The sequence below is a fragment of the Hyla sarda genome, chromosome 12, assembly GCF_029499605.1.
Source record: "Hyla sarda isolate aHylSar1 chromosome 12, aHylSar1.hap1, whole genome shotgun sequence".
In the NCBI taxonomy this organism is placed as follows: Eukaryota; Metazoa; Chordata; class Amphibia; order Anura; family Hylidae; genus Hyla; species Hyla sarda.
This window is the reverse complement of record NC_079200.1, coordinates 59,535,507-59,552,063: the sequence shown is the minus strand read 5'-3', so window position 1 is coordinate 59,552,063 and position 16,557 is coordinate 59,535,507. Positions and strand designations below refer to the sequence as shown.

The 16,557-nt window shown below is 43.2% G+C and overlaps 1 protein-coding gene across 3 annotated transcripts in view; it reads right to left on the bottom strand.

Annotated features, from left to right (window-relative positions):
• The window catches only part of CDH4 (cadherin 4), a 471,037-nt gene that overhangs the window by 394,029 nt on the left and 60,451 nt on the right, over positions 1–16,557 (bottom strand). The gene's annotated exons all lie outside the window — the stretch shown is intronic.

The window sequence follows — 16,557 nt, the reverse complement described above, 5'->3', positions numbered from 1 at the left end:
ACATTTTAAAAGAATAGAACTTCCTATGGAGCATGCAACAGCTGATACGTACTGGAAGTTAAGATTTTTTAATAGAAGTACGGTAATTTACAAATCTGTTTAACTTATGGCACTAGTTGATTTGTAAAAAATCTGTTTTTAACTGGAGTACCCCTTTAAAGGGGTATTTTAGTTATATCAAGTTATTACCTATCCAGTGGATGGGTGATTAATGCAGAATTGGTGGAGATTTGTTTGCTGGGACAATCATCAATTACTAGAATAGGGGTCCCATGTCCCCCATTTGAATAAAGAGGCAGTTCAGCATGTGTACTGCTGCTCCATTCAAACTCTAAGGGACTGCTAAAGAGAGCCAAGCAATATACTCTTTGGCAGTCCCATAGAGGATCCCTGTTCTAGTGACCACAAAAAAATGTCTTATATGACTTGCACATTATTTATATGTCTTAGATACTTTCAAGCTGTGCTCAGCAATGGGTATGGCTAACCATGAAAAGGGGCATAGCTTGCCTGGGAATGAGACCCTCTGTACCAAAAATTCGGTCCATTGGGTTTTGTACTCCATTTTCGTGCTAGTGAACCAACCAATAGGTGGCTTAAAGGGAACCAATCACAAGACTTTGCCAAGCGTTATATAGGGTAAAGCGTTATATAGGGTAAAATCTTTATCCTCACCATCCCCTGGGGACTTTGCCTGGGAATGGAGAGAATATTAACTTATAAAGTAGTCTCCGCCGCGGCCGTAAGTAGTCCCCTGGGAGGGGAGCTCTTCTTACCTAATCCAGTCTTCGGCCGTCAGCGCTTGATTGAAAGGGCCGCGTCATCATTCTGCTCACCGAACAGATGGAGCAGAGCAATGACGCGGCTCTGTCAATCAAGCGCTGCTGGACAAATAATGGATTAGGTAAGAATAGCTCCCTATCCAGGGGACTACTTACGAGCAAGGCGGGGAGCATTTTATAAGTTAATATCCTCACCATCCCCGCAGGCAGGAATGTCACCCGGGGATGGTGAGGATAAAGGTTTTACCCTATATAACGCTTTGCCAAGTGTTATATAGGGTAAAATCTTGTGATTAGTTCCCTTTAAATTTGGATTAGGCTTGGATTTAAACTTGTGTTGCTACTAAGTCTGCCTAAATTACGGGACTTTAGCAGAGAAAAAAAAATTCAAGCAGTATTTTTTTCTCCGCTACACAACTGACACCTGACGGAAACCCCACAGACCCCATTCAAAGTCAATAGGACCCGACAGGACCCATTAGTGTCTGTCTGTTGTGCTCCACCCCGTTGTGCGAGAATCTGGTGCATTTTGAGACTGTATAGTCTAAATTACCTTTGTCTAATTATAAGACAGTACATCTAATAGTAGAATATGGCACTCTTGATCAGTGTAGGTTCACAAGTAGGATCTCACTCCTTAAACTCATAGGTCAAGAAGACTTGGCACTCAAAATTGCAGTTTAGGTAATTTATTTCATATGCAATCCACAAGGTAAATAGATAACGTTTCGGTCAAAGATTGACCTTCATCAGATCATGGATTGCTGCGGAGTATCGAAAAAACTGGCCTGAAGCCGTGGAGCTGGTGTGACAACCGTCGCTGTACGAGTTGTGACAGTACAGTGAAACCTCTTTGGGAAGACTGCACAAACTTACATGAAAAATTGGTTGTCTAAGAGTATGGTCTTCTCAAGAAATGATCCACTATGTAGAACCTTATGAACTATGTTACTATGATAGACTGAAAATCCGGCACACAAAATCTGGTCTTGATAAGTGGTGGTCCTTTCAAAAGGGTGGTCTTTTGGAGAGGTTCTGCTGTATTAATAAATTGAACCCATTGAAACTTTTGCACATTTTACGACACCATGGCCCAGATTTATCAATCTGCCGGAAACCAAAACTGTCTGGTTTTCCCATAGTAACAAATCACAGCTTAGCTTTCACTAAAGGGGTTCTCCGCCCCCACATATCTTATCCCCTATCCAAATGATAGGGAATAAGATATCTGATCGAGGGAGTCCCGCCACTGGGGACCCCCGTGGTCTCCCTGCTGCACCCGGCATTGGTTTAGAGCATCTAGTGCAGTGTCGGAGGCTCGTGATGTCATGGCTACATCCCCTCAATGCAAGTCTATGGGAGGGGGCATTACTGCCATCAAGCCCCCTCCCATAGACTTGCATTGAGGGGGCATGGCCGTGATGTCACAAGCCTCCGCCCTGCATCGCCGGATGTCTGGGGTGCCGCAGCCGAGATCACAGGGGTCCCAAGCAGCAGGACCCCCGCGATCAGACATCTTATCCCCTATCCTTTGGATAGGGAATAAGATGTCTAGGTGCAGAGTACCCCTTTAAGTTATGAAGGCTGAGATTGGTTACTAAGGGGAAAACTAGAAAGTTTTGATTTCAGGCAGATTGATCAATATGGGTCCATGTGTCTGCTACACAAAAGCCTGAAAAAGAAAAAAGCAAAGGCGCTCCTTGTGGAGTAACGTAGATGGTAATGGTAAGAGGATAGGGGATTCAATACCGCTTACCAGATGAAGTTGTGTAACAATATACACAACAATGGTACAGGTGCGTGGTTATATGGGGTCCATCTGCAGTCTTCCTGGATAAGAGTAGAATACTGTGGAAAAAAGCTTCGTATAAACCAGGATTCGTGGTGCTGATTGGGACACAGGACTCACAGGATCGGGATAACATCCATCAGACTTTAATACCAATAATGCAACACGTTTCGCTGCACATGCACAGCTTCTTCAGGCATAGCAAGGTAGGGAAACACCCTGGGTTTTATACACAAAAGGGTGTTAACCCCTTAGACACTTAAGTTGCAAAAAAAAAATACAAAAAATACAAAAAATACAAATATATATATATATATATATATATATATATATATGTGAGCATCTGTATTTCAGATTATAAAAAGAACTACAAAGAATGATATTTATGAATAAAAAGGCAAAAAAAATAAAAATTTTGGTATAGAGAACATATATTTTATCGAGAAAAAAAATATATATATATATATTTTTTTGCAACTAAGTGTCTAAAGGGTAAACACCCTTTTGTGTATAAAACCAAGGGTGTTTCCCTACCTCGCTATGCCTGAAGAAGCTGCGCAGCGAAATGCGTTGCATTATTGGTATTAAAGTCTGATGGATGTTATCCCGATCCTGTGAGTCCTGTGTCCCAATCAGCGCCACGAATCCTGGATTATACGAAGCTTTTTTCCACATTACACAAAAGCCTGGACAGTACATGTCATATAACTACAGGCTTCATCTTGCTGAGGGGAGGAATACATTTTTACTATGTACTAGATCACTCCCACTTACATATATTAGTGTACTGCTATATAGGCAGTCCTCTAACCTATAGATCAGATAAATTAGTAGTCTACATACTTCTGTAAATGATATTTCATCGCCATGTTGAGTCTGAAGGGCGTGTTAGGATAATTGTCGTTTTGCAATAGCCACTGGTTGGAGATTACTGTGCGGTATATTACATAGGGGAAATCCAAAGTAAATATCACAGTATATATTAGGATAGAGTGCTTTGCGTTGCTCATATCTGTCAATCTCACCAGGGACTATATTTACTGTAAGGAGATAGAGTCATAGTAAGTGAGTCAATTATGCTGACAGGTTATTGACATACGTCTCTGTTACCATAAATGTGGCCGCCGTCTTATGAAGGAGACAGGGTTATTCACTGGTTTCCTATCAGAACCACGGCTCATTGAGCACAGACAAGGTATTTGCCTAGGACAACACTGTCTGCTTATTCCAACCTTTAATATGCACAGACTGGGGTTTATGTCAGACACTATATAGCAATGCTACCTATCCTGTTGATTTTCATCTGCAGGTTGTCAGGGCATGCTGGGAGTTATAGTTTGGCAACAGCTGGAGAGCCAAAGGTTTTGGATCACTGCTGTATAGGGCATGCTGGAAGTTGGAGTTTCGTTACAGCTGGAGAACCACAGGCAGCAGACGGTCACTCTATGGAGCGCAATTATTACTGCAGGCTGTAGGGCATGCTGGAATGTGTAGTTGTGTAACAATTGGAGATCCATAGCTTGTAGAGGACTGCTGTATAAGGCATACTGGGAGTTGTAGTTTTGCAATAGCTAGAGATACACACTGCTCAAAAAAATAAAAGGGAACACTTAAACAGCACAATGTAAAATGAAGTCATTTACAAAACTGTAAATCATGGTTATCATGGTCATCAGTGTCACCCGCTCTACAAGCCTGTGTAACAGGTTAGTGCGAGTGATACTGATGACAGATTCCCTTTTGGCCTTTCAGTACATATCAGCTGCTGTATGATCTGATGTACACTGCTCAAAAAAATAAAGGAAACACTTAAACAATGTAACTTCAAGTCAATCACACTTCTGTGAAATCACACTGTCCACTCAGGAAGCAACACTGATTGACAATCAATTTCACATGCTGTTGTGCAAATGGAACAGACAACAGGTGGAAATTATAGGCAATTAGCAAGACACCCCCAATAATGGAGTGGTTCTGCAAGTTGTGACCACAGATCACTTCTCAGTTCCTATGTTTCCGGGCTGATGTTTTGGTCATTTTTGAACACTGGCGGTGCTTTCACTCTAGTGGTAGCATGAGACGGAGTCTACAACCCACACAAGTGGCTCAGGTAGTGCAGCTCATCCAGGATGGCACATCAATGCGAGCTGTGGCAAGAAGGTTTGCTGTGTCTGTCAGCGTAGTGTCCAGAGCATGGAGGCGCTACCAGGAGACAGGCCAGTACATCAGGAGACGTGGAGGAGGCCGTAGGAGGGCAACAACCCAGCAGCAGGACCGCTACCTCAAGCCTTTGTGCAAGGAGGAGCAGGAGGAGCACTGCCAGAGCCCAGCAAAATTACCTCCATGAGTCTGGTATGAGGGCCCGACGACCACAGGTGGGGGTTGTGCTTACAGCCCAACACCGTGCAGGACGTTTGGCATTTGCCAGAGAACACCAAGATTGGCAAATTCGCCACTGGCGCCCTGTGCACTTCAAATATGAAATCAGGTTCACACTGAGCACATGTGACAGACGTGACAGAGTCTGGAGACACCATGGAGAACGTTCTGCTGCCTGCAACATCCTCCAGCATGACTGGTTTGGCGGTGGGTCAGTAATGGGCGGGGGGGGCATTTCTTTGGGGGGCCACACAGCCATTCATGTGCTTGCCAGAGGTAGCCTGACTGCCATTAGATGCTGAGATAAGATCCTCAGACCCCTTGTGAGACCATATGCTGGTGCGGTTGGCCCTGGGTTCCTCCTAATGCAAGACAATGCTAGACGTCATGTGGCTGGAGTGTGTTAGCAGTTCCTGCAAGAGGAAGGCATTGATGCTATGGACTGGCCCGCCCGTTCCCCAGACCTGAATCCAATTGACCACATCTGGGACATCATGTCTTGCTCCATCCACCAATGCCACGTTGCACCACAGACTGTCCAGGAGTTGGCGGATGCTTTAGTCCAGGTCTGGGAGGACATTCCTCAGAAGACCATCCTCCACCTCATCAGGAGCATGCCCAGGCGTTGTAGGGAGGTCATACGGGCACATGAAGGCCACAAACACTACTGAGCCTCATTGTGACTTGTTTTAAGGACAATACATCAAAGTTGGATCAGCCTGTAGTGTGGTTCTCCACTGACTTTGAGTGTGACTCCATATCCAGACCTCCATGGGTTGATAAATTTGATTTCCATTGATCATTTTTGTGTGATTTTGTTGTCAGCGCATTCAACTATGTAAAGACGAAAGTATTTCATACGATTAGTTCATTCATTCAGATCTAGGATGTGTTATCTTAGTGTTCCCTTTATTTTTTTGAGTAGTGCATAATATATGTCTGTGTAAGAACAGAGTAGAAAGTTCTGAATGCCTACTATCAGTGCCCTTTGCCCAACTGGGGAGTCTCCATCACATACAATCTAGTCTATACCTTATCCAGGATCAGACAAAACATAGCTGCTTTCTTCCAAAATAGAATATCACATCTGTCCTCAGGTTTTGTGTAGTTTTATGACTTGTCTCTATTCATTTTAAAGGGGTACTTAAATCATCTGGTTCCACAAAGTTAAACAGATTTATAAATTACTTCTATTTAAAAATCTTAATCCTTCCAGTACTTATCAGCTGCTGTATACTACAGAGGAACTTCTTTTTTTTTTGGATTCCTTTACTGTCAGAACCACAGTGCTCTCTGCTGACACCTCTGTCCATGTCAGGAACTGTCCAGAGCAGGATAGGTTTTCTCCTGCTCTGGATAGTTCCTAAAATGGACAGAGGTGTCAGCATAGAGCATTGTGGTCAGACAGAAAAGAAATTCAAAAAGAAAAGAACTTCCTCTGTAGTATACATCAGCTGATAAGGACTGGAAGGATTAAGATTTTTAAATAGAAGTAATTTACAAATCTGTTTAACTTTCTGGCACCAGTTGATGTAAAAAAACAACAAAAACAAAAACTGTTTTTCACCGGTGTACCACTTTAATATAACTGAGCTGTAATACTACACACAAACTGAGGGCAGGAGTGGCACTGTTTCTGGAAGAGTTTATGGCTATTGCAGAAATATTGGAGGGGGTTTGATCTTTGTTTTTCCAGGGGCCTCAACCAGCCTTGGTCTTCATCCACTTGCCACATTACAGTGATGTATGAAATATAACTACAGGTGATAATGTAAAGTCTTGAAAAACACATACAAAAAATATTTACAGAAAAAACATTAATCTCAAAGAGGCTAAAGCCTTTTTAAGATATCTCATGCTTCACTGTACTCATAAATGAACTCAATAACCAGCCAGGTTCTGGCGTTCTGTATGACGGAGCACTGCAAAGTTTTCACGGGCCTCTGAAAGTCGCTCCAGAGTATTACGTCTTACAATGAGCGCTGTGTTAAGAGGGTGGTTGTTCTCGGTTATCTGAGCAGGACAGATGTTAGCTGTGGAACCCAGGAACGGTAGACTTAGCAAGCGTTGCCCTCTCTCTGCCCTCAGCCAAAAGACGTGGCATTCTTAAAGTGCAACATTTGCTGCCCCACTCTGCAATTCATTGCATTTTTTTTTTATCTTTTTTTTTTTTTTATACAAAGAGGGGACAGACCCGCCAAAGTTCAATCTTTTTTGCCAAATGCGCTCTCTCCGAGTTTAGCCGGCGAAATTAATCCACGCTGAACAATTCTACAGAGTACAATAATAACAAGCTGGTTACACAGACCAGGGATGTGAATAGAATTTAAATGAGTCTCAGTCCCCGATCCGTCTGCTGAAATCTCCACAATATGGAAAGAACTGTCTGCCACTGACATCCGGCTGCAAGAGAGAAAAATCAATGACAGAACGGGCTCTCTGTTCCACTAGGCCTTGTGTATGCGGTGACAGGCAGACTGTACATTCGTATGACAGGCTGCGCACACACCACGTGTCCCCCCCCCCCCCATCATACTGTGCAGGGGACAACAAGGGACAGCTTATCCGATACCTCATGACATCTTTTGGAAAGGAAACGTCTACCACACAAGATCAATTTTGTCAAATGATGTTTCCCTGGTCAAGTCTGGAAATTTTGTTTGTCTATACTGAGATTTTTAGTTTAAGAGTTTTTTGTTTCATGAGCAAAGTATATTAAACTTTCTGAGTAGAAATTCATTAAATTATTCAACAGTTTTTTTCTCTTATTTGTTAAAAACTAGTTGGGAACTAAACTTATCCCCTATCCACAGGATGGGGAATAAGTGTCTTATTGCGGGGGGGTCCATATCATCAGGTGTCAGACAAACATCCCTCAGCCGTCAGACAAACCTCCGTCACACCTCAACAAACCTCTGTCACACCTTAGACTAACCTCCCTCAGCTCTCAGACAAACCTCTGTCACACCTCAGACAAACCTCCGTCACACCTCAGACAAACCTCCCTCAGCCCTCAGCTCTCAGAAAAACCTCTGTCACACCTTAGACTAACCTCCCTCAGCTCTCAGACAAACCTCTGTCACACCTCAGACAAACCTCCGTCACACCTCAGACAAACCTCCCTCAGCCCTCAGCTCTCAGAAAAACCTCTGTCACACCTCAGACAAACCTCCGTCACACCTCAGACAAACCTCCCTCAGCTCTCAGACAAACCTCTGTCACACCTCAGACAAACCTCCCTCAGCTCTCAGACAAACCTCTGTCACACCTCAGACAAACCTCCGTCACACCTCAGACAAACCTCCCTTAGCCCTCAGCTCTCAGACAAACCTCTGTCACACCTCAGACAAACCTGCGTCACACCTCAGACAAACCTCCCTCAGCTCTCAGACAAACCTCCCTCAGCTCTCAGACAAACCTCCCTCAGCTCTCAGACAAACCTTCCTCAGCTCTCAGACAAACCTCCATCACGCCTCAGACAAACCTCCCTCAGCTCTCAGCCAAAACCCTGTCACACCTCAGACAAACCTCCCTCAGCCCTCAGCTCTCAGCTCTCAGGCAAACCTCCGCCATGCCTCAGACATTAGCCATTGATGTAGTTTTTCTCGATTCGTAGAAAACTGGAAGCGCTTGCGCAGCACAAGTAGGCAGCGTTAGGAGCGTAGCCCTGCACAAGCGCAGCTGTCCATACTGCTCAGAGCGCATGCTCTGCTTTCCTCCACTACTCCCGTTAGCGTAGGGAGGCTGCAAAACTTTAAAGGCTGTCCGGCTGACATGTGAGACATGACGGAGGTTTGCTGAGAGCTGAGGGCTGAGGGAGGTTTGTCTGTGGTGTGACGGAGGTTTGTCTGACGGCTGAGGGAGGTTTGTGTCAACGCCTGATGATGTCCTAATATGGACACCGTACATATGCTGGCACCCCCTGCAATCTTCTGTATAGGGCTCTGCTCTGATGCTAAACTTACCTAACTCCTCAGCGCTCAGGGTCCCTTCCTCAAAGATGAGCAGGAATAATGGCCTGCTCAGCCAATCACATTTGAGACAGGATAAGGAATACGTTTAGTTCTACAGGTTACCCCTTAAAGGGGTACTCTGATGGAAAACTTTTTTTTCTGAAATCAACTGATGCCAGAAAGTTAAACAGATTTGTAAATGACTTCTATTAAAAAAATCTTAATTCTTCCAGTACTTATGAGCTGCTGTATACTACAGAGGAAATTCTTTTCTTTTTGGATTTCTTTTCTTTTATGACCACAGTGCTCTCTGCTGACACCTCTGTCCATGTCAGGAACTGAAAAATCCCCATAGCAAACATATGCTGCTCTGGACAGTTCCTAAAATGGACAGGGGTGTCAGTAGAGAGCACTGTGGTCCTGATAGTAAAGAAATCCAAAAAGAAAAGAATTTACTCTGTAGTATACAGCCACTTATGAGTACTAGAAGGATTAAGAATTTTCAATAGAAGTAATTTACAAATATGTTTAAGTTTCTGACACCATTTCATTAAAAAAAAAAAATAATTTAAATAAAAAAAGTTTTCCACCGGAGTACCCCTTTAAAACCCATCAAACCTGAAAAAGGGGCATGAATGAAAAGAAAGGTGACGTGGTTGATCAAAAAGTGGTATGTTCTCACAACCTGACCGGACATTTTCTGACCTGTGAATCCGCATAGTAAATAGAGTGGAATCATGCAAGTCTGTAGCAACATACCATTGCAATAAAAACCAAACCCTCTTAGTAAATGAGAGTTATGACTAGATGCTAGAGAAAACCAGAGGGGTTCTGTGCCCACCAGTGTTGTACAGTTCCTAGGAGTCAGATGAATAGCTGAGGATGTAATATACAGTATGAAACTGTGGAAGGGATATCAGCAGTGTTAATGAGTGGTCCCAAGCACTGATTTTAACAAGTGGGTTTATGTATAGACTTGTGTTCCACAACCAGTGGGTCTCCAGCTGTTGCTAAACTTCGATTCCGAGAATGTCCTATACAGCAGTGTTCTTTAAAGGGATACTCCAAAGGATAGGGGATAAGATGTTAGATCGCAGAGGTCCCATCGCTAGATCTCCGGGCCAGAAGCTGCGGCGTCCGGAACACGGAAGCTTGCAGCTTTCGCATTCGTGACCTTACGTCCCCTCCGTTCATGGCTAGTACAGAGCCGTCACGCCTCTTCACATAGACTTGAATGGAGGGGGTGTGGCAGCTAGTGTTGGGCACGAATATTCGCATTACGAATTTTTATCGCGAATATCGCAAATTCGTGAATATATTCGTTATATATTCGAAATTACGAATATTCACTTTTGTCTGCATATGCGCATATTAGTGAATATTTGCATATGTGAATATTTGCATATCCCTTCTTTTCACTTGTGGGCCAATTAGAATGATGCAAATACACTTGTCAGAAGTTATCAACAACATCCCTAGCAACCAATAGTAAAGTTACCTTCCCCCTCACTGTTTTCTTCCTCGAATACGCGAATATAATGAATACGTGAAATTCATGAACATAAGACGAATATCCATCTATATATTCGTGAAATATCGCGAATACGAATATGGGCAATGCCGCTCATCACTAGTGGCAGCTTGCATCGCCAGTCATTGGGCATGGAATGGAGTTCGCTCCGTGACCCGAATGACAGAGGTGCCGGCCCGGAGACTGTGGGGGTCCCCAGTGGCGGGACCCCCACAATCTAACATCTTATCCCCTATTCAAAGGATAGGGGATAAGATGTGTGTGGCGGAGTGCCCCTTTAAAGGGGTTATTCAGGAATAGAAAAACACAGCTAATTTCTTTCAAAAACCGCTCCCCGTCTGTCTCCAGGTTGGGTGTGGTTCTGCAACTCAGTTAAATTGAAATTAATAGAGCCAAGTTGTTTTACCACACCCAACCTAGAGACAGACGGGGAGCTGTTTTTGAAAGAAATTAGCTCTGTTTTTCTATTCCTTGATAACTCCTTTAAAGGGTACCTCTCATCAAATAAACTTTTGATATATTTTAGATTAATGAATGTTGAATAACTTTCCAATAGCATGTTAATGAAAAATATGCTTCTTTCTATTGTATTTTTCCCGATCAGTCCCGTCAGCAAGCATTTCTGACTCATGCTGGAGTCCTAAACACTCAGAGCTGCCAGCCTGCTTTGTTCACAGCCAAACAGGCTGTGAACAAAGCAGGCTGGCAGCTCTGAGTGTTCTCCTTTGTGAACAAAGCAGACTGGCAGCTCGTAGTGTTTAGGACTCCAGCATGAGTCTGAAATGCTTGCTGCCAGGACTGGTAGGGAGACCCCTAGTGGTCATTTCTTCAAAGTGGGAAATTAAATAGAAAGAAGCATTTTTTTTAATAACATGCAATTGTAAAGTTATTCTGCATACATTAATCTATAATATATCAAAAGTTTTTTTGATGAGAGGTACCCTTTAACCTGTAAATCTTCAGGTTTTTCAAAACTCCAGTTATCAGCTGGAAAGCTACAGCTTGGTGACCACTACTCTATGGAGTGCAACTATTATTGCATGCTGTAGGGCAGTGGTCTGCAACCTGCGGACCTCCAGATGTTTCAAAACTACAACTCCCAGCATGCCCGGACAGCCGATGGCTGTCCGGGCATGCTGGGAGTTGTAGTTTTGCAACATCTGGAGGTCCGCAGGTTGAAGACCACTGCTGTAGGGAATGCTGGGAACTGCAGCTCAGCAACACCCAGAGAGATTCCCAGTTTGATGAAAACTGCTGTATGGAGCATGCTGGGAGATGTAGTTTTACATCAGCCGAAGCACCACAGCTTGATGACCACCAATCAATGAAGAGCAACTATTACTGCAAGCTCTACAGCATGCTGGGAGTTGAAGTTTTGAAACATCTGCCGAGCCACAGGTTGCGGATCACTGGTATAGACAGAAAATTATATCTTTCCTTATACTTTTTTTTTAGCTTCTTTAAAATGTTGCCCAAATCCCATTTTTTAATTGCTGCAGAGTTGAACAAATTGTTAATATGTATTTATCAGTTAGCTGCTTTGATAAAGATAATTACATCTCCCGCCAAGCGTAAAATGAAGCAGTCGTGCGCCTCCCTTTAAGATGAGGAAAGGCGAAAGGTATGAGAATTTAGTCTAAATATGGAATCCTACTTTCAAGGGATGAATCCTTTTTGATACAGACAGCTTACTAACGGAAAATGATAGATTAAAGGAAAACTAAGAATACAAGACGCTTGACTTGAAAGTGCTACAAACAACACTGACAAGAATATAAGACAAGATTTCTGGAACTCAAATAGAACTTTATCAGAGGCCGCTGTTGTCTCCCCAATTACGTAAGCATTTCGTGACCTAAACAAGGACTGACGGGATATCAATTATTTTAAGCTTGGTTGTGATACCGCCATGTTTGCATATGAACATGATATTTGAAAAAAAAAAAAAAATATATATATATATATGTTTGCCCTTGGCACTGACCCAGGATATACTGTATATTAGCCCAACGACTAGAGATGAGCGAACTTACAGTAAATTCGATTCATCACGAACTTCTCGGCTCGGCAGTTGATGGCTTTTCCTGCATAAATTAGTTCAGCTTTCAGGTGCTCCGGTGGGCTGGAAAAGGTGGAGACAGTCCTAGGAGACTCTTTCCTAGGACTGTATCCACCTTTTCCAGCCCACCGGAGCACCTGAAAGCTGAACTAATTTATGCAGGAAAAGTCATCAACTGCCGAGCCGAGAAGTTTGTGACGAATCAAATTTACTGTAAGTTGGCTCATCTCTACCAACGACAATCCTAGTTATGATTTTCGTGACCTAAACTTGGCTCACACGGTCTTACTTCACTATAACACAACCAGAATGTGTTTTTATCTGGTGAGGTGGATAAAGGTAAACTTATGGAAACGGAGATATGGAGGAAAAAAAACTGTAACAGAAAATAATAATAAAAAACAAAAGTCAATAATAAAAACTGCATGGACTAGAGGATAGGTGGGGGTCTCTTGATCACAAGAATAGAGGTCCCTTGTTCCCCAGACGACTGGAGTGGCAGTATCTGTGCTTGGTCTCTGTTCCATTCCTTGTCTATAGGACTTCCCAAGGCAACCCCTTTAAGCTTATCTTCTAAAATGATAAGCCAAATCATTCCCTTGTATAAATTGTACACTATAAGCCAGTCTTTTCTCCTACTCTGGACAGTTCTTTAAAGGGGTTCTCCCTTGTTTATACTGTTTTTTGTTATTATGTTTGTGTGTTATGAGTTTATAAGTATGTGTTTTGTTATGTGTGTTGTGATTATGTATCTATGTATTTTCTTACCTTTTGTGAAGATCCAGAAGCTGGCCCCTTTTTCTTCCAGTGGCTTGCTGTGTAACCTCGGCCTCCACCATGTTGTGTTCGGTAAGTGGGATGTTGGGGGGTGTGTTCTTGCTTCTGTCCTTTCTATCTTCTGACGTCCGAGGCAAATCTTTTCTCAGCGACGAATCTGCGGCCTATTCCGGCGCATGCGCAGGTAGTTTTTTTTACCAATATTTTTTTTTGTCTAATTGACAAACTGTCTGCGCATGCGCGAGTACGCAAGTGCTACGCTAACAGCGTAACATACGTTAGGTCTACGCTAATAGCGTAGCTTCGCGCAAGCGCAGACAGTTTGTCAATTAGACAAAAAAAACTTTATTGGTAAAAACTACCTGCGCATGCGCCGGAAGAGGCCGCAGATTCGTCGCTGAGCCACGGAAGAAACAGGAAGAAAAGATTCGCCTCAGATGTCAGAAGATAGGAAGAACAGAAGCAAGAACACACCCCCCAACATCCCACTTACCGAACACAACATGGCGGAGGCCGAGGTTACACAGCAAGCCGCTGGAAGAAAAAGGGGCCAGCTTCTGGATCTTCACAAAAGGTAAGAAAATACATATATACATAATCACAACACACATAAAAAACACATACTTATACACACATAAAACACAAACATAATAACAAAAAACAGTATAAACAAGGGAGAACCCCTTTAAATGGGCAAATATGTCTGCAGAGAGCATTGTGCTTGAGATGTCAACAGAGAGCTCTGTGTTTTTTTTAACAGAAGTAATTTACAAATCTGTTTACCTTTCTGGCACCAGGTGATTAAAAAAAATGTTTTCCACCGGAGTATCCCTTTAACATACAGACAGACACTATCAAAGCCTATGGGAATTCCCACTGAACAATACAAAACAATACTGGAATTGAAAGTTACCAATAAATTACAGAACGGTATCTCCAATCATCTATAATAACCCAATATCTAATCCCCCAAAGGAGAGAAATCTAACCAGACGATCTGGTAACATTTAAAGCATCCAAGGGGTATTAATTGGAAAAAACAGATGCATCTCTTGTCGCCAGTCCAATGAAACCATTATCAAAAGTGATCCGCCATCGGGAGGCCTGATTCAGCACAACTGTGGAGAGAAAGATAATATTATTGTGGTAGCCCTTGGGGGGTATATGGTAGTTGTGGAGTTGTTTCGGTAGATGAGGGGTTAATGTTAACCCTATAGTTCGTGATGCCAGGCTGGGGGCTAGTATGCTGAGGTAATTCTCCGGCCTATCGCCGCCCTTCCCAATAACGATAGGTGCATATATAAAAATAACTGAAGGTCCACAAGCTGCTTGAACTTGAACAAACTTTACTGAAAGGCTTGCGGTACACCCAATGCACAATAACAGTCTCAGGAATACAGTCTCTATATAGTGCAATGACTGACAGTTGTTGCGGACCTTGACTTTTAGATGCAGTCTCTGAATTTAGGGTAATATTTGCAGATCCGTCCGGATTTAGGGGATAGATAAGGTCCGGTGATCTTGCAGAGCGCTTAGGGATTGTTACACTCTCAAGGCTCGGGCCTAACTCACTGCGGTAGATAGCTGTAGAGATCCTTCCTCATCAGAAGCGCAGGAGCAAAGAGAACGAGCAATGGCCGCCGCTCCCTTATATGGGCAGGGCCGTTCTGGATTGGTCAAAGTAACTGTCACTCACCGTTACAAGGAGTGATGGGTAGCATACGTCACAGGGACCTCCAAAGGTCCTAAAGCAAAAACCATAGAGTTTTCCTGATCACGTGACCCGCATTTCCTGCTACGCTGTATACAGGTATTTAACTATTCATAGACATTTATATCATCATATTTACATGCATCTTAAATAAACTATTAGCTCATTAACTATCTAGATGAGAGGTGACCAGGGGTGAACTAGACAATGGGGACCCCGATGTCCTAGGGACCCTGGCTAAGGGGACCCACACGCAGGTACTGGATAGGATACGGTACCGGGACACCACAATATCTTCGTATAAAACTTCATCTGATTAATATATTATTATAGAGCTAATGCTTTGTACATATTGTCAACACAAACTCTGTGTACCCTACCATCCAACCCTCTTTAATATGCTATCCCCTTGTCTTTTGGGACCTTGGAGACTTGTGTTTGAGATGAAGGGAAAACAGCTTCTTAAGTAAACAGTTCGGAGCACTGTGTGTTTTCTCAACAATCCATTATTTATGACGTAACACACTTCCAATAAGGACTTCAGACTCCAAATCACATTAAAAACTGGAACTAGAAAGAAGGACTGGTGTGATATGGGTCCAGAGTAAAGGTGTTGGAAGTTCTCAATCCTCTGGTTCATCCAACTAGAACACGCCTGGTCTTACATCTGCTTTGGTCATTTTATAACTTGCAGTTTTGTCTCTGGAACTAGAAAAATCTTGCAGTTTCTGTAAACCCACAATTTCAGAAGAACAGCAGGCTGGAGCTCAGACATGGTTCACCCCTGATGTGCGGCAGATCAGATTCTGCCTCTCCTCCTCTATTTGTCAGTGTCACTTGTCCCTGTCTCTCAGACTGACATGCTCACACTAAAACTTCTCAATCCTTCCCTTTAAAACACATTTCAGTGACATGTACCCCTCACTGAGGGCTGACTGTATCTGTGTCATTCTCCCTTCATGTTGATCGGGTGCCATTCTTTTGAATCAGTGACATTCTGATTCTGTGCAACTACCAAGGGCAAAGACTTCACTTCTAAACACACTCAAACCTCTTGATTTTCTCCTTTTTTCTGCATTGTGTTGCCTCCACCTTTCACAATATAGAATATTGTTTAGAGCAAAATTCGTAACAGCTCACCCTTGTTAGCAGGTGCACGGACCTGGTGTTGACTTCGCCCCAATTATATAAAGAAAGGACTGTCCAGCGCTTGACTCGGGAACGGGTACTTTTAATAATAAGCCAGGGTAGACATACAGGTACACGAAGATAAATGACGCGTTTCGGCTTACGTTACGAAGCTTTAGTCATTCATTGATATTATCTTAGAGGATCTCCTTATGTATGGGATGGCCAGGCGGCATACACCTGTACAGGTGTGCGACGCCTGGCCATCCCATACATAAGGAGATCCTCTAAGATAATCTCATTGGATGACTAAGGCTTCGTAACCTAAGCCGAAACGCGTCACTTATCTTCGTGTACCTGTATGTCTACCCTGGCTTATTATTAAAAGTACCGTTCCCGAGTCAAGCGCTGGACATTCCTTTCTTTCTAGAATATTGTTTACACACAC